Here is an 18670-nt window from a genome sequence, read left to right on the forward strand (position 1 = left end):
CGCCCGCGCGGCCGGGGAGGGGGACGGGCTCCCTGCGCGGCGCCGAGAGCGGGTCCTGCCGGCAGCGCTGAGCTCCGGCCGCCGGCGGCATCGCGTGGGGCGCTGGCCATTTCTGTGCCTCGTTCGCCACCATAAAGGGAACAACATGGCGCGCCCCTTGTTGGGATCGAAAATAAAATCCAGAACCTTCCCCGAGGCCTGCAGGAGCGACCCCGCCAGGCCTGTTCCTGCCGCTGCCCAGCGCGATGCCACCTCCAGGCCTGCGGTTCCCTCGGCAACACTATCCCCAGCGGGCTCAGGGCCAGCTCTTTGTTGTTCCGGTGCCTGCCCTGACCCTCTCTCTCCACCCCACTACCCCACATGTGGAGGGTCCTTGTGGCTCTTATCTGAAGCCACCCTGTGCCTTCCCTGGGGACGAGGGGGAGGTCTGCCCCACCCTGACCCCATTCCCAGGGCAGGACCCTTCCTGGGTTGAAGTCCCCTACTTGCCTGAAGCCTAGCACAGGGCCTGGCACATAATAGGTGCTCAATAAATACTTGTTGAATGAGTCAACAGACAGTGGGCACCTCCTCTATGTAGCCCCGTGTTGGGCCCTAGGGTCACTTTCCAGCCTTGCCCTCCTGGAAGGGTCTTGCATCCAGATGTGAGCTCCTGGTACTCTGAGGAGTTGGCCTGTGGCCTGCAGTGTGACCCTGGCCAGGCAGAGAAGAGGAGAAACACCTTGCCCATAGAGGGAATCTGGAAAGCCTGGAGACAGGAGGCGAACAGATGCAGGGGCGGGGGTGGGGCGCACAGTGGTGTCATGAGGTCAGAGAGAGGCAATGTGGGGCCCTGGTGGAAGGCACTGAGATGGGGGCGGGCGGAGGGCTGCAGCCCTGTAGGATCTAGGCAGGAGAGGGAGTGAGCTACTGGTTTTATTTTTTAAATTTTTTTCTCAAAGTCACCTTCAATGAATGACCTGCTGGTTTTAAAAAGAGAACTCTGGGAGCAGCGTGGAAGGAGGGACCTACCACCATTGAATACATGGATAAACCTGGCAAAGGATCAGGTAAGTATTATTTCAATTTTAATGATTACAATTTTAATATTACAAAGGAGGCTGGGTGTGGTGGCTCACACCTATAATCCCAACACTTTAGGAAGCCCAGGCAGGAGGATTGCTTGAGGCCAGGAGTTCAAGACCAGCTGGGCATGGTGGCGCCCCTGTAGTCCCAGCTATTTGGGAGGCTGAGCCAGGAGGATCACTTGAGCCCAGGAATCCGAGGTTACAGTGAGCTGTGATCATGCCTGGGCATCAGAGCGAGACCCTGTCTCAAAAAAAAAAAAAAAAAAAAAAATACAAAGGAAGTCATCAAATCATAAAGGTTGACTTTAGCATGTGGGACCAGTAACTTCCCCCTTGCTAGGGTGCTTTCTAGGCCTCCCACCACACACGCACCCTTGTCCATAGACACCTTCCATGGGGGCCAGCGCTGCAGAGGGTCACCCAGAGCCTCCTATTTGCCCCTGTACCTTAGGATTTTCTTCCTTTCCTATATTACATCAGAATGAATGATGATTATCATGGCTTGTGAATATGTGATGTTGGAGTTTCTTCCTGTGAAATTTGGAGGTGACAAAGTTGGCTTTCTCCTTTTAATCATCCCTCACAGCTCTTTTCCGGCTGGAACCATGGAGGGTGTCCAAGAGAAGAAAAAGAAGGTTCCTGCTGTGCCAGAAACCCTTAAGAAAAAGTGAAGGGATTTCGCAGAGCTGAAGATCAAACGCCTGAGAAAGAAGTTTGCCCAAAAGCTGCTTCCAAAAGGCGAGGCGGAAGCTTATCTATGGAAAAGCTAAGAACTGTCACCAGGAATACAGGCAGATGTACAGAACTGAGGTTTGAACGGCTAGGATGGCAAGAAAAGCCAGCAACTTCTGTGCTCCTGCAGAGCAACCCAAGTTGGCGTTTGTCATCAGGATCAGAGCTGTCAACGGTGTGAGCCCAAAGGTCCGAAAGGTGCTGCAGCTTTTTCGCCTTCACCAGATCTTCAGTGCAGCCTTTGTTAAGCTCAACGAGGCTTCAATTAGCCTGCAGACTGTAGAACCATATATTGGAGGTGGGGGGGGGGGGGCAAACCTGAAGTCAGTAATGAACTAGTTGACAAGCGTGGTTATGGCAAGATCAGTAGGAAGTGAACTGCGTTGACAGATAACGCTTTGACTGCTCCATCTCTGGGTAAATACGGCACCATCTGCATGGAGGATCTGATTCGTGAGATCTATACTGTTGGGAAACACCTCAAAGAGGCAAATAACTTCCTGTGGCCCTTCAAGTTGTCATCTCCACGGGGTGGAATGAAGAAAAAGACAACCCATTGTGTAGAAGGAGGAGACGGTGGCCACAGGGAAGACCACATCAACAGGCTCAGTAGAAGAAAGAACTAAGGTCTCTACCATGATTATTTTTGCAGTCTGGTCAGTTAATAAACAGTGACTGCTTTCAAATTGGAAAAAAAAAAAAAAATCATCCCTCCACAAGCTGTAAAGAATTCCCACACCTGACTTTTCCTCGAAAGACTCATCATCTAATAGCTTAAACTAAACAAAGTGTAAATACAGTTGATATTAAGGCTGTAAATGCTAGCCCAGGAAACAATCCTACAAAATCAGAATTGGGATGGAATCTATATATATTTCTGCCTTTTGTGGTTATGTAATTATTATATGCATTTGTAGACTGAAGGAGGAAATAGATTTCCTCCTGAAGTTATCATGCTGTGACTGCCTTTCTTAAGATCTGACTAACCTTCTATTGCTTTCCTTATTTATCTTGTGGAAGTTGCCAGTAGCGAGATGGAGTCAGGGAGGCCTTGACAAAGAAGCCGTCGCACAAACATGCTTGTGAGCAGAATTTATCATAAGACATCTCTGTACTAGAGCTCTGGATTCAAGTCAGATAAGCTACCTGCACCAGGACACTTGCCTAGCCGTAGCTGATAAACTCACACCAACTCCTGCAACAAACTCCTGTAACCTTTGGTCTTTGTAACCTTTAGTTTTGAAACAAGCGAACTTCTCTTTGTCTTTAAAAGATTCCCCTTCCCCCCACCCCCCTGGACATGCCTGTGTCAAGCCATATAGTGCCATAGCTTGTGTACCCCAGATTGCAATCTTCCTGCTGTTCCCTAATAAAATCATTTGTTCTCGAGAGCCTGTCTCTCTGGGTTTCTTTTAGGTTGACAATCTGTTTGAACCTCTTCATAATTGTTTCTGTACATAAAATTAACATCATTCACAATCAACACATATTATTGAAGCATTTTGCTCTTGTAATAAATCCTGTTTGCATTTATATCTCAACCCACTGACACAATTTCAATGTGTAAAGCAGAAAAGGAGATTTCACTCCTGGTTCCATCTGGAAGCTCCCCTAGAAAGTGACCCCATGCCAGGCCTGGCCTCCCACTGACGTGTGGCCTCCAGGCAGACCTGATGCAGAAGTGGATAAAGGCTGAAGCTGAAGCTACGACTGGGGCCAGAATTTGTCTGGTTGGAGTACTTGTGTGGCCAGGACAGTTGCTATGACCCCTGGGCTGTGAAGCCTGGAGATCACTGGCGGTCCACCTCCTCCAGCTGGCTTAGTCCCCCAGGGCCAACAATCCTGTCCTCTGGCTGCCCCCAGCCCTGGCAAGGTACTGACCCAAAGGTGTTTATTTTGCCCAGTTATTGATCTAGGCCTCAACTCCCAACAAATTCCCTTCCTGGAGTTCGGGTCCACTTGTAGTGGCCAAGTGAGGCCCCAGGGGACACTGTCAAAGTTCCTGTCCCTTTTTCTCTGAGTCCTGCTCCCCCTCTCCATCCTGCCTGCACCTCCAGAGGTGGGGATGTCTCCCCAGGGGTGGTGGGCAGAACAGGTGGTGGGAAGTTGTGGTCCAGTTTCTTTGGAAAGGAGGGGTAGATTTCTCCCCTGAACCCCATGGGGGCTGCTCAAGTCCACAAGGTGCTGACTGTGGGGCAACCTTGGAGAGCAGGGAGAGGAAATGGGAGGACATTGACTAGGTGCTCCCCTACTGTTCTTGGGGCTCAGGCCTGGGGCCTTGTGTTTACATCTAGCAAGGCAGGGTCTGGCCAGCTCTGCTGCGTCCCACTGTGACCACAGGCCAAGACCTTTCCTTCTCAGAGTCCTTGCCTGCTTGTCTGAGAGAGGGCAGGCTGCAAGGTCTTTTTGTTTGTTTTAACCCATTTTCTGGTGAAGGCTGCAGGGTCTTTAAAGCCCCTTCTGCTTTTGGTAGTTTATTCTGCAGTATGTGCTGCCCCAGACATTTGGTTTGGAAAAACATTTAATGTACAGAGAAGTTGCAAGAATAATAGTACGCCAGACAATTGGATTCAGCAATTGTCATCACTTCACCTCTCTCCCTCCCCACCGTCCACACTCCCTCCCTCCCTGTCTCTCTATTTGCTTTGCTTAACCACGTGAGAGTTAGCTGTAGATGTTTGGTCCTTTGCCCCTAAACACTGGCCTACATGTCTCCTACATTGTGCAATTAGCCAATTTGGGAAATTTAACGTGGATACAGTACTATTATCTGACCCCCGGTCCATATTCCAATTGTCCCAGTTACCCCGTATGTCCTTTCTGGCTATTCTTTGCTGGTCCAGGCACTGATCCCAGGTCAAGTATTGCATTTATTTGGCGAGTCTCTTTAGTCTCCTTTAATCTGGAGACAGATGCGGTCGGGAGGTGCGTGATGTCAGCTTGTCCCACTGTTGGTGGTGGGTAGCACCATTGTAAGGTAACCGCGTGAATGTTCCCATTCCCAACAAACTCCATAGAATGGTTTCAGCATCTGTGGGTGATCCTGGCCTGAATCAATTATCACTGAAGTGGTTTAGCAGGTGTACAAACTGCTTTGGGGGAGAAAAAGAACCTCTTATCCTAATTTCCCAAAGTCCTGCCATGAGCCAAAGAGCGGAAACTCCCTACAAACGCTTTTCCTTCAGTCGTGTTGGCTGAGAAGCCCTGACCCAGCTCCGAATTTGATCCCTGGGAGAGGCTGGGGCAAGAAACCATCAGCTCCATTTTCTAGAGGAGCAGGCTGAGACCCAGAGAGCAGATAATTGGGCCAGCAGTGGAACAGCTCTCCCAGGAGTCTCTGGGCTCCAGCCTTCTGGGGACTGGAGGGGGAGTTTGGGAAGGAGGCTTTCAGGCAGATGCAAGAACAGTTTCAGGCTGGGTTGAAGCTGTCCTACCCCTAATGGTCCCCCAAGTCCCTGTTAGGGGTACAGGAACGAGGTTGCCAGATTTAGCAAATAAAAACAGGCGCAAGTCAGATTTGAATTTCAGATAAAGAATCATGTTTCAGTATAAGTATGTCCCAAACATTGCTTGGAACATACTTATACTAAAAAAAATTCTATTAAAACTTCACCATGGGGCTAGGCCCAGTGGCTCATGCCTATAATCCTAGCACGCTGGAAGGCCAAGGCAGAAGGATTGCTTTGGTTCAGGAATTTGAGACCAGCCTGAGCAAGAGCAAAACCCTGTCTCTACTAAAAATAGAAAAATTAACTGGGCATCTTGGTGCAGGCCTGTAGTCCCAGCTACTGGGGAGGCTGAGGCAGGAGGACTGCTTGAGCCCAGGAGTTTGAGGCTGCAGTGAGCTGTAATGATGCCACTGCACTCTACCCAGGGCAACAGAGAGAGATTCTGTCTCAAAAAAAAAAAAAAAAAAAACAACTTCACAATGTCTAGGTTGTTTGGACTGTGACTTGGGTTGCCAGATAAAATATAGGACATCCAGTTAAATTTGAATTTCAGGCAAACAATGTCTAATTTTTTCACCAAGATGTGGTAAATTAAAACACTTGTGCTAGGCTGGGCATGGTGGCTCATGCCTATAATACCAGCACTTTGGGAGGCCAAGGCAAGAGGATTGCTTGAGGCCAGGAATTTGAAACCAGCCTGGGCAACATAGTGAGACATGTTTTGTTTTGTTTTTTTAATTTTAAAAATTAGCCAGGCGTGGTGATGTGTATCTGTAGTCCCAGCTACTCAGGAGGCTGAGGCAGGAGGATCGCTTGAGCCCAGAAGTTCAAGGCTGCAGTGAGCTAGATCATCACACCGCTGTGCTCCAGCCTTGGCAACAGAGCGAGACCTCATCTCTTTAAAAAGAAAAGAAACTGTAGGGTAGAAACATAATTTCTCTTTTTTTTTAATTTTTAATTTTTGCACACACTCCTCCCTCCTGCCTGCCCCACAACAAATTAGAGAGAAAACATAATTTCTATTCTGTCCCTTTTTAGGTTCTTAGTTGAGAGTCTCCCCTGAAAACAAAAGACAGATTAACAACAACAAAAAAAACAGAAGTTTATTAGCATGTGCCGTACCCATCACTTGGCAGAGGTCTCAGTTTAAAAGTTCTTCTCTTGCAACACAGTGGTTTAGGGGCCTTGCTTATATACTATTTTAACAAAGAGCCATAAATCCTATACAGTGACAAGACAAAGGAGAGAGCAGCTCCAGGCTTCTAAAAGGTGGGAAAATGTGAGAAGACAGTCAAATCTGTTTCCAGATTCCTCTGGTGCCTGCAGTGCCTTCTCTGGGCCAATAAGCAAGTGCGGTCCCTGGTGAGGAAGGATTTATGTCCTGCCATCAGGCAAATACAGGCTGAGGCAGAGTGTCCCTGCACTTTCAGTGTTTTTAATTTAACAATCCTCCATATTCTGGGGAGAAATATTTTGATTCCCTTTGGGACCAATGTGGTGGCTGGCGACATGCTAGGAGGCTCAGGCCCTGTGGTCAGGGCGTGAAAGGAACATTCAGCAGGCAGGGCCGATGGGCTTGAGGCTACCGCTGGGGAGGAGCTGCTTGCCTGGGTGGGGTGCCAGCCATGGGCCTGGCATAGGAAGGGACAGGGAACGTCTGGGAGGCAGTGGGGTAGGTCTGGAATTCTTAAGGGGCTGGGTAGGCCCAAGGAGGAAAGCGTGGCCCTGGGACAAGGAAGGAGGGGACAACCCACAGAGAGATGCAGGGGCTGGCCAGAATGGTGGGCTGAACAGTGACCTCCTGGAGGGGAGGTGTTTCTGCCCAAAATGCCCGTCCCCTCATTCCTGTTGCAGAAGCAGCTGGCTGGATTCCAAGGCCCTGGGTGGCAGGGCAAGGTCTTCATAGCCTTGGAGGGGGAGGCCAGAACCAGCCAGATCACCAGCCCCCCTCCACCCCCAGCTGGGCCTCTGTGGAGCTAATGTATTAATCCCCTAGGGCTTTTGCAAGTTGAAGGGTGAGTTTATTTATTTTTTAAATGAAGACAGGACTGGGAAAGCAGAGAGTGAGCAGTCAGGGAGGAGCCAGGCACCGGCTCAGCTGGGAGGGAGCTCAGTAGGGAGGGGGCGCTAGGATGGTGAGGTTGGCTCCAGTGTCAGCAGGGCCGTCCTGAGGCCTCTCCTGAAGCCACATAGTCCATTCTTATGCAATCTCCCAACGAACGGAGCTGGCACTATGTGGTCACTGCAGCAGGACTTCATGTAGCAAGTGTTCAAAGCAAGTGCCACCTGTTGGCTCCATAACCTGAGCAAGTGGAATCTGGCCAGGCCCCCCGGGGTGGAGGAACTCACACTGACCAGCCAAGCTGGACAGCAGGTCATCCCTCCCCAGGGCATCCTGTTTCCATCTTACAGGGGCAAGGCCGGGGCTCAGAGAGGGGAGTGCCTTGCCAAGGCCACACAGCTGGCGAGAGCTGGGGCTGGAGGCCGAACCTTGGGTCTGTTTGCTTCTGAAACTCAGCCCTCCCCACTCGTCTACATCTGGTTTTCCTCTTTGGTGTTTGCCTGGGCTGCCTTATGGTGGACGCTAGGAATTGACCTGGGGCTGGGGAAGTCACTACCCCCCTAATCCTGTCTTCCCCAGGCCAGATCCCCATGTCCAAATCATGGCTCTAGCTGTGTGACCTGGGGTGAATCGTTCCTCTCTCTGGACCATAAAGTGGAGGGTCGGTCTAGGATGTAGATACGGTGCAGAGCAAAGTTTGCAAACTGCCGGCCCAAAGACAGCATCCTCCTACAGAGGAACCCATTCTGGCTGCTCCCCGTTTGGATTTTGGCTTCATTTGAATCAATTGCTAAGTTAGGGTTTCTGGCTTCTTGTGACCCACCAAGACTGTTGCTCCACCAGCTCCTGGTTGTGGGCCCTGCAGGCCCTGGATTTGCAACCCCGGTGGAGCTGATTTCCAAGATCCTCCCTGGCTCCCCCATAGGACCTGTCATTCTCGAGCACTTCCTTCCTGGGAAGTGGGAGACTGGGGCTCTAGGCTTAGCTCTGACCCAACCAGCTGTCTGAGCTTGGGCCAGCCACTGTTCCTCTCTGAACCACATCTGTCACCTGGGGATGATCACACCCATCTCAGAAGGCTGTGGTGAAGACTCACCGAGATGCCAGATGCAAACACGCTTTTCAAAGCCGGCTCTGCGGACAGGTGGAAATTAGACTAAGAGGTACTGTTCATTCCCTGAGGGTCTACAGTGTGCCGTGGGCTAGATTGGGAAACCTAGGCTCAGTCTCCAGAGATATGCACAAACACTAAGCTGAAAACAGTGGGGAGGAAAACCCCAGCCCAGGCCCTTCCCTCGTGGGTTAAATCAAGGGAGTCCTCACAAAGGAGGTAGCATTTGAGCTACCACCGCCAGGTTTATTCATTCATTCTACCTATCTTGACTGAGCACCTACTATGTGCCAGGCACCGTTCTAGGTGCTAGGGATACAGCAGTGAGCAACACAGATAAAAATGCCTTTGAAAAACTGACATTCTAGTGGCGAACAGAATAAAAAAGAAACAATTTTTAAAAAAACATGTAATGTCGAGTAGAAAAGGAAAGGCAGAGCTGGTCACAGGCATGCAGGTGGTAGTGGGAGTAGCTTCCTGAGGTGGCGACACCGAAGCAGAGACCTGGAGGAAGTAGGGGAGCAGCCCTGTGGATAGCTGGGGGAGGAGCACTCCAGGCAGAGAGGGCAGCAAGTGCAAAGGCCCTGAGGCAGGAGTATCCTGGTGTCTTTAATCGGCAGCAACAATGTCAGTTTGTTCTCTTACTTTAACGCTAGCTTTGATCTAGCATCTACACACGCTAAGCCATGTCTGCCTGGCTTCTCCCCACAAAGCTCCCTTCTGTCATATTAAGAACGGATCCATGGGATGATCCCTTGAGACTCTGTATATGGTTTAATCCTCACAGCAACCTGTAGCAGTTTTAAAACATTGTAAATTCTCTGATGCCCCACCCAGTGAGAGATGGGGGGTCTGTGTCTCCTCCCCTTTCCTCAGAGCTATATGACTGCTTGACTAATAGAATGAGACAGAAGTGATCTGCCATTTTTTGGGGCCCAGCTACAAGAAATTTGCGGCTTTTACTTCCTGACTCTTGGGACACTTCCTCGTGAAACCCAGCCGCCATGCCGTGAGGAAGTCTGAGCAGCCTGGAGAGAGGCCCTAGAGGAGAGAGGAACCGAGGCCGCCAATCCTCAGCTCAGCTGAGCTCCCAGGCAACAGCCAGCCCCACCTTGCCAGCCACGTGAGTATGCCAGCTTGGAAATAGAGCCTCATGCCACCAGTGGAGCAACCCCACTGACACCCTTGGAGCACAGATGAGCCACCCACCCATATCAAGCCCTACCCAAATTTCAGATGTGTCACGACATGAAATGATTGTTGTTGTTGTATACCACTGGGTTTTAGAGTGGCTTGTTATACAATAACAGTTAACTGGAACAAACCGTATGAGGTTCTCCCCATTTCACAGATGAGAAACTGAGGCATAGAGGATTGAAATAGTTCACTCAAGGTCTCACAGCCAGTTAGTGGGAGAACTAGCATTAGAAACTAGCCTCTTAATGTTGTATATTGATGAATAGAAGTTCTTAATTTTAATGAAGTCCAATTTATCATTTTTATGGTCAATATGTTTGTGCAGACATACTGTTTTAAGATATATGTTTTCACGTGTTTACATAAGCTCTTTTAAAGTCCACACAATGGGGTTTAACAGCTGCCTGATGTCCCATCACACACAGGTACGTATTTGACCGAGCTGCGTCAATGGGTATTTAGTTCTTTACTAATTTTTCACCATTTTGAACAACTGTGGGGAACACTCTTGCATGGACAACTTTGCAGTGTTCCAATTATTTACTAAAAATAAATGCTTAGACGTGGAATTGCTTGGGCAAAGAGAGAGCAAAGTTTTATTTCTGTGTTTATTTATTTTTGAGACAGAGTCTCACTCTGTTGGCCTGAGTAGAGCACTGTGGCATCAGCCTAGCCCACAGCAACTCAAACTCCTGGGCTCAAGGGATCCTCTTGCCTCAGCCTCCTGAGTAGTTGGGACTACAGGCACACACCAGAACGCATGGCTAAGTTTTAAAATATTTTTAGCAGAGACAGGGTCTAGCTTTTGCTCAGGCTGGTCTCAAACTCCTGAGCTCAAGCAATCCTCTTGCCTTGGCTTCCCAGAGAGGGCAAAGTTTTAAAGTTTCCTGGTCATACAGCCAAACTGCCAACAGGCATCCTGTGTGAGCTTGTGTCAGTGTCCTGGAGCTGCCTTAACAAATGACCACAAACTGGCTGGCTTCAATAAGCAGAAATTTATTATCTCACAGTTCAGGAGGCCTGAAGCCCCAAATCAAGGCTGATTCTCTTTGGAGGCTCCTAGGGAGAAAACTTCCCGAGCCTCTCCCCTAGCTTCTGGTGGTTGCCAGCAATCCTTGGCATTCTTTGTGGTGGCATAACCCCAATCTCTGCCCCCACACCCTGGTTTTCACATGACCTTCTTCTATGTATGTGTCCTCTCCTCATTGGTATCTTCCAATGGCACCAGTCACTGGATTTAGGGCTCACCCTAAATTCAGTATGATTTCATCTTGAAATCTTTAATTATATCTGCAAAATCTTATTTTCAAATAAGGCCACAGTTGAGATTCCACTATGTAGGGAGGAGTCAAGGGTCCCAGGTGTAGGACCCAGCATGCTCCTGTTTGAGGGGCTGGTGTTTACGGAGGGCTTTCTGTGTACCAAGTACTGTTATTAACTCATTTAATCCCCAGTAACCCAATGTAGGTTACAGGTGGGGAAACTGAGGCAGCAAGCTGTTCAGTAACTTCCCCCAGGTACACAGCTAGTGAGTTGGAGTGCTGGTGTGGACCTGAAGCCAGGGTGGCTGACTCCGGAGTCCATATTTTTTATCTGTTTTTTTAAGAGACGAGATCTCAACTCCTCGCCTCAAGCGATCCTCCCTCCTCGGCCGCCCCAGTAGCTGAGATTACAGGCGGGCGCCACCACGCCAGGGGAGTCCCTGTTCCCAACGTGATGCTCGCTCTACAGCCCGGGGCAGAAACGTGATTCAAACTAGCTAAGGAAGGAGGAACTTACTCGAAAGACCCTCGGGCAGCCTCCTCAAATCGAAGGGTGGGCCTTGGGAAAGGCTGGGGATGACCAGAGCCAAGGCGTCTACGCCCCCACCTTTCTCTGCCAGTGAGCCTCACCTCTCCCTCGCTAAAGGGCCTCTTCACACGTTGATGCTGCGACTCAGGGACAGGTGAGCTGGTCTCAGGTAGAGAAACCCTCGAGAAGGGCCCTGATTGGTCTGCTACGTCACATGCCCATCCGTGGCCCAATCAGTACTGCCACAGGGTTAGCGCTCTCCCATTGGCTCAGTTTGGGTCAGGTGCACGCCCCTTAGCCAATCGCGGTGGCGAGGGAGGCGGCGTCAAGGGGGTTCGGTATTTCCTGTCGGAAGCACAGGGCAGGTTCTGGCGAACCTTGGTCTACGCAGAGGGCGTGGAAGTGAGCTGGCCTCCGCCCGGGGCGGGGCGCCGCAGGGTCCCCGAGCTGGGAAAGCCTGCGTCCCTGACTTGCTGTGTGCGCTTGGCAATGGAGAGTATGGGAAAGTGCTCAGAACCTAAAAACCTGTGTGATTTTATGCAAACGAAGGAGGAAGGGAGCCACCCAAGATGAGCCGCCCTGTGCCTCTGGCAGGTGCAGGCGTTTTGCCCCGTAGAGGGAGAGATCGAGATGTTAATCTGGGCTCTGCTTTCTCTCCGTTTTCCCCTTCCCCTCCCCTGGGCTCGCTGCCCCAGAGGAAGGGTGTGGCGGGGCAGAAAGCCCAGCAGCCTGCCCGGAGTGGGCTGGGAGAGGATTCCCCGGCATGGGCGCAGCTCCGTGAGGATGCGGGGAAGGGAGGAGTGTCCAGAGAGACGGACCCGGGGTTGGGGTTGGGGCAAGTGGCGAGGGGCTGAGGGAGTCTGTAGATCCTGGAGCTGAAGGGCGCCCCAGCACTTCTGCTGGCTGGTAGGATGCCTTTGTGCAATTAGAGAAAGGTGCCCCAGGTGGGGGAATGCTCCCTTCCACCCACACTGGGAACCTGGGGCTTGACGAGTGGCCAAACTGTGTTTCAAGCTCCACTCCCCCACCTCTGGGGGTGGGGGTGGGGGGTTCTGGTTTTTGTTTTTTGAAACAGGGTCTTGCTGTGTCACCCAGGCTGGGGTGCAGTGGTACCTCATAGGTCACTGTAACCTCCAACTCCTGGACTCCGCCAATCCTCCCTCCTGAGCCTCCTGAGCAAGCAGCTGGAACTATATGCCTGTGCTACCAGCCTGGCTAATTTTTTATTAGTAGTAGTAGAGGCAGGGTGTGTCTCACTGTGTTGCTCAGACTCGTTTTTTTTTTTTTTATTTTTTTTTATTTTTATTTTTTTTTTGAGACAGAGTCTCACTCTGTTGCCCAGGCTAGAGTGAGTGCCGTGGCATCAGCCTAGCTCACAGCAACCTCAAACTCCTGAGCTCAAGGGATCCTCCTGTCTCAGCCTCCCGAGTAGCTGGGACTACAGGCATGCGCCACCATGCCCGGCTAATTTTTTCTATATATATTTTTAGCTGTCCATATAATTTCTTTCTATTTTTAGTAGAGATGGGGTCTCGCTCTTGCTCAGGCTGGTCTCGAACTTCTGAGCTCAAACGATCCGCCCACCTCGGCCTCCCAGAGTGCTAGGATTACAGGCGTGAGCCACCGTGCCCGGCCTCAAGCAATTCTCCCGCCTTGGCCTCCCAAAGTGTTAGATTACAGGCGTGAGTCACCCCGTTCTTAGGCAACAAGGCAAGATGGTTTTAGCTGCACCTGCGTCTTCAATGGGCCACACTGTAGGCCTTCCAGGTAAATATGGGCTATTAGGACCCAGGGGGTTGGAGAGACGGAGCTATTCAGTTTGAGTCCCCCTATGCCAATTTGGGAAGATGGGCATCCTTGAGCGACCTGTGAGCACCAAGGACCAAGAACCAGGCCCCACCCAGTCCCTCACCTTGACACTCCTCAGCGAGTAGTCATGTCTCCTGCCAGCCTGGCAGAGTGGGGGCATCGAGACTGAAATTGCCTTTTAGAAAACCAGAAAACATTTCTCGAACAACTGTGTCTGTGGGATGGAATTCATATCCAGTACACATTAGTGACCTCATTTTATTCTCACATCAACCCTATGCGGTAGGAAAGCCTATCCCAATCTCATAGATGAGGAAAGTGAGACTGATTCAGAGAGGTCAAGAAGCCTGCCCAGAGCCACACAGCCTCACAGCAGTCACAGCAGGTAGCACTCCATCTCTAACTCAGTCTTGCTCTCTCTCCCCTTCTCTCCTCTCTGCTCGCTCCTCCTTTCACTCATTCCACAGTCTTACTGAGTACCAATGTACCTCTCACACCCCGCTGGATCCTAGGGCACACAATGGGCAACTGGCCAGACAGAGATCAGAATGAGACTGCTGCAGGGAAGCTGAAAAGTTCCCTGATTACCAGCTGTGTGACTCGGAGCAACTGACCTAGAGCTTGGCCTCTCGGAGGCTCAGTCTCCTCATCTGTAAAATGAGAATAATAGTGTAGGCTCCTAATGGGGTTCTGGAAAGGATCCAGTCAGATGTCCTCTGTGGAAGGACACTACGACACGTGGCCCATACCTAAGGAGCAGGGAGTTATGCTCACCTTCTTGAGGCTGGAGTATCTGTGTTAGTTGTTTGGAATTCTTATGCATGGGAGATTGGTCTCTTCTCCCGTATTCCTTTCTTTTCTCAATCATTTGTTTATATCAGATGGATTCATGAGTATATTTTTAAAATTTTGTCCTACTTTGGGTTATAATCCAGTACTTGTTTATTTTTTGCCCAATGTGTTCCAGCTTTGCTACTGGGAGCTCTATCAGTCAGCAGACTTCAATAATCGACATCCACAGGAGTCAGGTGTGTAGGACATGGCAGCCTCCGTGCACCAGTACTGTGTGGGGAGATGGAGAGGTGGGAGAGGCCCAGCGTCAGGGAAGGCAGGGAAGCTGGAGTTGGTGGGTTTGTCTAGCACCTCCTTGGACCCACACTGCAGCCATGTGCGGGGGGCAGGGCAGGGCTACAGCCCATTTCCCAGGTGCTGTGACTGAGCTCAGAGGAAGGCGTAAGTGGCCTCAACATCTGCTGATGGACTTGCAGTGTGGGGCCCTTCCCAAGGTCCTGGCTGAGGCTCCAACAAGGAACATCATGGGAATAAACATGGCAAAAAGAAATGAGTCCGGAGAAAGCCCTAGGGCAAGTCTCCAAGGAGGCAGCCTCTAGGATTCAGATCCTCAATGTCGTCAGGAGTTGGGGCAAAGGAAAGAACACAGGTTCTGATGTCAGGTGGACCTGGGTTCAAATCCCAGCCCCCTCCACCCTCTAGCCGTGTGGCCTTGGGCACACCACGTGGCTGGAGCCGCTTTCCCCGTGTGATGTGGAGGTGACGATTTACACAAATCTCTGGGTCTAGCTGAGAGCTCCCATGAGGGGGCGCTCACGGGGCTGTGTTGGGGAGTCATCACAAGCAGTAAACAAGTATCACCTGCCAAAAATAGGCAGTGACCATAAAGATAAGTGCAGTGTATGATGGAAACGTAGTTAAGATTCTAGCCTGAGATTCCGGCTGGCCAGAGGCAGCCAGGTGTCCTAGCAGCAAACCGAGGTTTTCTCCTTCCTAGTCAGAAGTCTGGGAAGACACTGGAAAGGCAATAACCTTCTCTCCATGGGAGGCCACTTAGTTAGTGCCATGTCCATGTGGCACCGGATGACCACCCCACGGAGATGCTCCCCCACCTGGTGAGTGGGAAAGGCCTGGCTCGGTGAGCCCAGAAGCACCTTGCACAAAGGCTGTTGCCCTGCAGCTTAAGGGCTCCCACCGCCCTCAGCGGCTCACCTGGGCGGGTCACCCCACACTTGTGTCCATCTGTGTAAATTAGGACCTTGCCACTCTGGGTTCTTGGTCAGTGTTTTGGAGTCTGGTTAGCAGAAAGCCAGTCCCATGCGTCAACTCATGCTGGGAATGCAAGGGGCAGGGACCCAACCACAATCCCCTCCCTCCAGGGCCTGTCCCCCAGAGGCCCTGACCTGCCTGGACACACCCCTGTACCCACCACGGGAGCCTCGGGCTGTTCACTCACGCCACACACTGCTCGGAGGCCTGCCCTCAGGGAGCGTAAGACCGGGCTCAGGCCCAGAAGCAGGTGATACAGAGAAAGAGAGATGAGGGGTGGTGGAGGCCCCTCCGTGAGCCTGCGAGCAGCTCCGTGAGGTCATCAGGCCGGGTTCAGGGCGAAGATGGAGGCCAAGGAGGAGCTCTGGAGATGGAAGAGGGAGAGGGGCATGGCCAAGGGCCTGGCCGGCCAGAGGAGAGGCCAGCTAGCTTGGATCCCAGGACTCGCTCAGCCCAGGCCTGGCCCCACTCCTGCTCTGGGGGTCCCTCTCCTCCCATACTCAGGGCTAGAGCTGGGGTTACGGGGGTCCGAGCAGGCCCCTGGTGGGCATGGAGGAAGGCAGGTGGGGGAAAGGCTGTCAGCTTGGCTCTGGGAGGCAGGAGGGGGCTGTAGGGCCCTGAGGGGACACATCGAGGCTGGCCAAGCCAGAGACTCTCTGCTCAGCTCCTGCCGCCGCTTCATTAGCCAGGGGCAGCCCTGAACCCTTTGCTTCAGGAACAGCCTCAGCGGAACAGCCTCAGCCCACCAGCGCCCCCAGGTGGATAACTTGAGAATGACTGACAACATTGCAAACAGAAAGGAAACCAGCTGCCCCTCGCTTCCCAGATGGGGATGAAGTCACCTCCTGGAGCAATGTCAGGTGACCCCATCTGACTCTGGCCTCCACCACTTACCTGCTCTGGAACCTCAGGCAGGTCACTGACTTCTCAGTTTTGTCATATGTAAAATGGGATTCAATCCCAGAAAGCCCTCAGATAATCGGAGGTCTCTCCCCATCGCCCCCGCTGTTTGTTTTCACTGGCACGGCCAACTGGTGACAGGATGACAAAGCCACAAGTGACCTCAGTGGTCTCAGGAAATCCAGAAGGTTAAAATATTAACACTGCATTCAAAGGTCGGGGCCTGGCTCTAACTGACATCCTTGCCTTTCCAACCCACACCCGGTAAGTTACTTCCCCTCCCTCAGCTTCAGCCTCCTCATCTGCACAATGGGTAAGTAGATGGCGTGCAAAGTGCTCAGGGAAGCCCTGCCCTCTTCCTAGTAGGATGACTCTGAGGATTTAATTATAACAAATTAATCTGCATTAAATGAGACAATTATGCAAAATGTGTGGCCTGCGGCAGTCAGAGATGGCTGAGGACACCGAGGCCCTGAACACACAGGTCTGGGGACCCAGAGATGAACATTAACCATATCCCTTCCACTCGAGACACTTTCAGAGAGGCCATAAGATTCTCTTTTGAAGGAGTAACAGACTGGTGAGCAGAGAAGGCCCAGCAGTCCGGAGGCGGCGAGTTGTCTTCCTCTCCCTTTCCCTTCGCCTTCAGTGGGCTCGAGGAGGTCAAATAAGGGGCATCTGAGCATCTAAATAAATGATTATAGTGACACATTATAACCCACTGAATGCAATGGGGAGGAAGCCATTTGTGATGTGTATAAATGAATTAATACACTGGAATTTTGATGAGGAATGACATGTTTATATAGTCTTGCAGGGGTGAGGGAAAACTTCCCCTTTCCCCCTCCCTGAAACTTCACTGGAAGATCAACTCACAATTAAGGCAGATTAATAAGAGAAAGTTTATTTACCATTCACGTGGGGACAAACACAGAATGATGACCCAATATCCCACTGAAGTTCAGATATTTTTTAGATGAGAGCGGGGAAATGAGGAGTATAGGTTATTCTGTTTAGAGACAATAAACAGTTGCTAGGGAGGATGAATACATACTTGAGAGAATGAATGGATGGGGGAAATAGATTGATTTGTAAATTAACCTCGGAGACAGGTGTTATGTTTTAAATAATTTGGGCCAGGTCTGCAATATGTTGAGATAACAGGGAGAAAAGGGGAAGTTCATTGTTCTCTTTGATCTTTTGTTCTCAGTCAGTCGGTTTATGCAGAGAAAGGGAAAGCCCTCTTTCCAATGCTTTTTAATCTGGAAGGGCCTTTAATTAAAAATATTCTTTATATCAAGAAGTCATAGACACACCTCTGGCTAGACTAACCAAGAGCACAAAAGTAAAATCTCTAATAACCTCCATTAGGAACATGAAAGGAGAAATCACAACCGATGCTACAGAGATACAAGATATCATCTATGAATTCTACAAAAATCTTTATGCACACAAACTGGAGAACGTGGAGGAAATGGACAAATTTTTAGAAACACATAGTCTTCCCAGGCTCAACCAGGAAGAAATAGAGTACCTGAACAGACCAATATCAAGAACTGAAATCGAAACAGCAATAAAAAACCTTCCCAAAAAGAAAAGCCCTGGTCCAGATGGGTTCACACCTGAATTTTACCATACATACAAAGAAGAACTGGTGCCCATCCTACATAAACTATTCTCCAATATTGAGAAGAAAAAAAAATAAATAATAATAAAAAAAAAAAGAAGTCATATTTTGGGATAAAAATTTCTGAGCTCCTTCGGTCTCAAAGTAACTGCCCACGAAATACTCATTGATTAATGGGAGAAGAAAGTAACTTCACAGTGGAGAAGGCTGCCAGATGCCACCTTAACCAAGTGATCTGAGTGGCCATCACCAGCAGTGGGACAAACCGAAATCATGCCCCCTGCTAGGATGAAATAGGGTGAAATAGGAATGCACCGTCCTTCTGCGATAGTCCTGACAGGGTGCACGACCTGAATCTAATCATGAGGAAAGGCCAAACTGAAATTGAAGGATATTCTACAACAGGGGCTGGCCAGATAGTAGACATTTTAGGTTTTGGGGGCCACATGGTTTCTTCTGAAGCACATCAGTTCTTCCCTGCCAAACAAAACAAGACAGCCATGGACCAAATGTAAACAAATGAACTTGGCTGTGTTCCAACAGAACTTTTCTCACAAGCCATAGATGGGTCAAAATTGTCAAAAAGCAAAATTTCAACAAATTTAGTTTAAAGATCTAATTGGCACTTTTAAAAAAAGATGGAGTCTTTCTTGTTGCCCAGGCTGGAGTGCAGTGGCTATTCACAGGTGCAAACATAGTACACTACAGCCTTGAACTCCTGGGCTCAAGAGATCCTCCCTTTTCACCTTCCGTAGTAGCTGTGTTACCGAAAGCTCAGCCACTTGTCCATGAGGCCGAATCAGAAGAACGAGGACACGTGGTTGCAGGAGGAAGCACAGAGAGTTTACTTTGTCGACAAAGGAG

The 18670-nt window shown here is 50.4% G+C and overlaps 1 pseudogene; it reads left to right on the top strand.

Moving 5' to 3' along the window:
- The first annotated feature begins 89 nt into the window (after positions 1–89).
- Positions 90–3131, top strand: LOC138397584 (large ribosomal subunit protein uL30 pseudogene; annotated as a pseudogene).
- Positions 3132–18670: the final 15539 nt, after the last annotated feature.

This window comes from Eulemur rufifrons, chromosome 16 (genome assembly GCF_041146395.1).
Source record: "Eulemur rufifrons isolate Redbay chromosome 16, OSU_ERuf_1, whole genome shotgun sequence".
Lineage (NCBI taxonomy): Eukaryota > Metazoa > Chordata > Mammalia > Primates > Lemuridae > Eulemur > Eulemur rufifrons.